Source organism: Triticum aestivum, chromosome 6A, assembly GCF_018294505.1.
Source record: "Triticum aestivum cultivar Chinese Spring chromosome 6A, IWGSC CS RefSeq v2.1, whole genome shotgun sequence".
In the NCBI taxonomy this organism is placed as follows: Eukaryota; Viridiplantae; Streptophyta; class Magnoliopsida; order Poales; family Poaceae; genus Triticum; species Triticum aestivum.
Window position 1 is genome coordinate 241,636,608 of NC_057809.1, and position 4,747 is coordinate 241,641,354.

Below are 4,747 nucleotides of genomic sequence, written 5' to 3' on the forward strand. Positions count from 1 at the left end.
AAATTATGTTAGCTCAGTCACCCTCATGAACTCTCTAGTTCTTTTTCTTCGGTATACACACCATCTTGATGGGAATCCATGGAGTTGTAGTCATACTTGATGAAGTGGAACCTGATGTAGTCTTGGGAACCCACTTGACCAAGGCCTTGGGAGCTTCTTCAAATGCATCAATATCCTCTTGAAGCTTGTCCTTGCCTTTTTGCTTGTGGTCTCATGGTGGAAGATCATCTTGAGCTGTGTTCCTTGGAAAGAAGTAGGATCATACTTCTCTTATTAAGGAACAAACTTCATCTTGGGGTATTGATCTTCTTCCCACTAAACTCCATTGGCATTGAACCTTCGTTCAAAACCAATTCCTTGATTCTTCCGGTGTCTTCCTTGCTTGCGTACAATTTCCTCAAATTGCTTACTTCCGGCAAGGCTCTTGTAAACACCTTTCTCTATAATTCCCTTCAATAAGCTATTTTCTTGCTCAAGTGTAACTTGGTAAGAGAATCATTAGTGGAATCAAGAGAACTACTAGAAGAACAACATTGGATTTAGCATGATTATTGTTACTACTAGAAGAAGAATCTTTCTTACTCTTGTTGCTAGATTTAACTTGTGGCATGTAAGTAGACAAGAGTAAACGCTTGGCAATGTAAAAAGAACCTTTCTTGTGAAGATCATCATTGACCACTTTTAAGAACCCATGCTCTTGCTCAAGGTTGAGCTTTTCAAAGCGTAACTTTTCATGAGTCTTTAAGAGCTCTCGATGGTTTTCCAAGGTAGTTTCATGAGCTAACTTAAGAGTGTTTAGTTCTTTAGTTAGACGCTCAATCTCCTTCTTATCATCATCATTCGTTTTATCTTGATTAGCATGATTAATAGCAAGTTCATCATAGTTTTCATCACTAGAATTGTCAACAAGTAAATCATCATCACCTAGCAAATCATCTTCATCACTATTGAAATCAACATACTCGGGGTGTGATACCTTTGGGCCTTTAGCCATGAAGCATCTTCCAATTCCTTCATTTGGTGACTTAAATATGTCGTAGGAGTTGGTTGACACAAGTGCTAGACCAGCAACACCTTCATCTTGAGTATATTCTGAGTCGGAGTGATAACTTCTCTCGGAGTGATTGTCGGAGTCGGAGCCGGATACCCATTCACCAACATGAGCTTGATGTCTTCGTTTTGTGTAGCTCCTTGATGATTTGTCCTTCCTTTCTGAATCCTTGCTTCTCCGTGATGTTCTTCGTTCATAACGGTCATCTCTACTCCTTCTCTCTCTTGGTGGTGATTCTTCTCTTCTACTTCTTCTTTTGGGAGAATCTTCTCTTCTTTTGTAGGGAGCCGTACACTCATTGGAGTAGTGCCCGGGTCTTCCACAATTGTAGCAATTACATTCACGACTCGAAGATCTTTTGTCATTGTAGGACCTTGACTTGGAACTTCTTTCCTTGCTTCTACTCTTGTAGAACTTGTTGAAGTTCTTCACCATTAGGCTCAATTCTTCATTGAAGGCTTGTTTCTCACTTGATGATGTGGGAGCATCACATGAGGCTTTGTAAGCACCACTTGACTTGTTGTGAAGCTCTTCCTTATACTTGAGTGACATCTCATGAGCAACAATTCTTCGAATGACTTCCGTTGGCTTGAGATCTTTGTAATTGGGCATCATTTGGATCAATGTGCACACGGTATCATATTTTCCATCCAAGGCTCTTAGGATCTTCTTGATGATGAATCTATCGGTCATCTCTTCACTTCCTAAGCCGGCAATCTCATTTGTGATGAGAGCAAGCCTAGAGTACATTTCAGCGACACCTTCACCATCCTTCATTTTGAACTTGTCAAGTTGACTTTGAAGCACATCCAATTTGGATTCCTTGACGGAGTCGGTACCTTCGTGCATATCAATCAAAGTATCCCAAATTTCCTTTGCATTCTCAAGACGGCTGATTTTGTTGAATTCTTCGGGGCACAATCCGTTGAAGAGAATATCACAAGCTTGAGCATTGTATTGCAGCATCTTCAACTCTTCCGCGCTAGCTTCACGGTTCGGTTCTCTCCCATCAAAGAATTCACCTTGCAAGCCAATACACACAATAGCCCAAACGGCGGGGTTATGTCCAAGAATATGCATTTTCATCTTATGCTTCCAACTAGCAAAATTAGTACCATCAAAGTAAGGACCTCTACGGTGGTAATTTCCCTCGCTAGACGCCATACTCTCCTAGGTTGTGAAACCAAGGCTATGATCACCAAAAGCTATGGAAATCAAGGCAAATGGAGACCAAAGCTCTGATACCACTTGTAGGATCGAAAGTATGTCTAGAGGGGGGGTGATTAGACTACTTGACCAAATAAAAATCTAGCCTTTTCCCAATTTTAAGTCTTGGCAGATTTTAGCAACTTAGCACTAGTCAGGCAAACAACCTACACATGCAAGTCTAAGAGTATAGCAGCGGAATGTAAAACATTGCACATGAAGGTAAAGGGAGGAGTTTGAAGGGAGCAAACACAATGTAGACACGGAGATTTTTGGTGTGGTTCCGATAGGTGGTGCTATCGTACATCCACGTTGATGGAGACTTCAACCCATGAAGGGTAACGGTTGCGCAAGTCCACGGAGGGCTCCACCCACGAAGGGTCCACGAAGAAGCAACCTTGTCTATCCCACCATGGCCATCGCCCACGAAGGACTTGCCTCACTAGGTTAGATCTCCACGAAGTAGGCGATCTCCTTGCCCATACAAACTCCTTGGTTCAACTCCACAATCTTGACGGAGGCTCCCAAGTGACACCTAACCAATCTAGGATACACCACTCTCCAAAAGGTAATAGACGGTGTGTCGATGATGAACTTCTTGCTCTTGTGCTTCAAATGATAGTCTCCCCAACACTCAACTCTCTCTCACTGATTTGGATTTGGTGGAAAGATGATTTTAGTGGAAAGCAACTTGGAGAAGGCTAGAGATCAAGATTCATATGGTTGGAATGGAATATCTTGACCTCAACACATGAGTAGGTGGTTCTCTCTCAGAAAATGTATGATGGAATTGTAGGCATGTTCTGATGGCTCTCTCAACGAATGAAGAGTGGGTGGAGAGGTATATATAGCCTCCACACAAAATCTAACCGTTACACACAAATCACCAAACACGATGGGGCCAAATAATGAAACTCGGTTGGACCGATTTAGTTCAAAATGTGAACGTTAGGATTTTTGGTGGGACCGACATGTCAACTCGGTGAGACCGATTTCATTAGGGTTGGGGCATAACGTAATCTCTGTGAGACCGATTACACAAACTTGGTGGAACCGATTTTGGGAATAAGCTAACCTCAGAGTTGGTCAGGAAAACTCGGTGGGACCGATTCGCTCATCACGGTGAGATTAAAACGTTACGAAGGGGAAACAGAGAGTTTGCATTGCGAACTCGGTGGGACCGATCGCTCATTTCGGTTGGAACAAAATGTTACAAAGGGAAACAGAGAGTTTGCAATCCCATCTCGGTGTGACCGAGATCCCTATCGGTGAGACCGAAAAGACTAGGGTTTTGTGGCAGTGGCTATGTCAACTGAGCTCGGTGGTGCTGGATGGAAGGTCTCGGTGGGGCCGAGTTTGACTTTTGGTTTGGGACATATGTGGGTATGAGAAAGTGGTTGAGGGTTTTGGAGCATACCACTAAGCATTTTGAGAAAGTAACCCATTAAGCACCACTTCATCCCCTTTTAATAGTATTGGCTTTTCCTATGGACTCAATGTGATCTTTGATCACTAAAAGGTAAAATGTAGAGTCTTGAGCTTTAGAGCTTGAGCTAATCTTTTGTCCTTAGCATTTTGAGGGGTCCACATTTCTAATCCATGCCATGCCAATCATTGAGCGTTTCCTGAAATATTCATCTTTAAATAGTATTAGCTCAATGAGCTATATGTTGTTAGGAATTACCGAAACCACCCAGGGATAGTTGCACTTTCAAATGTTGAATGTACTTGCGGTGGGTCTCGCTAGGGCGCTGCTTCATACACCGCAGATCGTTGATGGTGAGGGCGCGGTCGCGCGTGCCTTGGCAGTTGGCGATGAATCGCTTGCGGAGCTCATCCCATGAGGAGATTGACCCCTCAGGTGGGTTCATGAGCCAGGAATGCGTGCCATCCTTGAGGGCCATGGGAAACCAGTTCGCCATGACCTTGTCGTCACCGCTCGCCGCCTCTATGCTCAGCGCGTAGAGCTGAAGGAACTCTATGGGGTCAGGGATGTCATCGTAGTGCGAAGGCAGCTCCAGCTTGAACTTGACCGGCCAGACCACCTGATGCCGCCGATGACTGAAAGCTCGGCAGCCAGCGGTGCTTGTGGGCACACCCCGCACGTGGGCGGCGCGGGCTTGGTGCTCCGGTGCTGCGACTTCTTGAATGGCCCGGTCCTGACGTTGGCACTGCGGTGCGAGGGGCGCACGCGCGTCAAGCGGCGGCTGATGTACCATCTGGCAGTTGGCCTCGTCCCGGGCCGGTGCAGGAACCGCATGCTGTGGGTCACGAGTCCGTGCATCGCAACGGGGCTCAGTGTTGTCACCGCACACGGGAGGAGGCGGAGCTTCACCATGCGCCATGTCGCCTGCGCGAGACGGTGGAGGACGGAGTGAGTGGGAGGGCGTCGGGGCCTCGCCCGTGGTGTTGACGAGCTCAGTGATGCGGTCAAGCTAGGCGTCGTAGCCTTCGTTGGCAGGGCGGTAGCACAGCAACTCGCGCGCCATG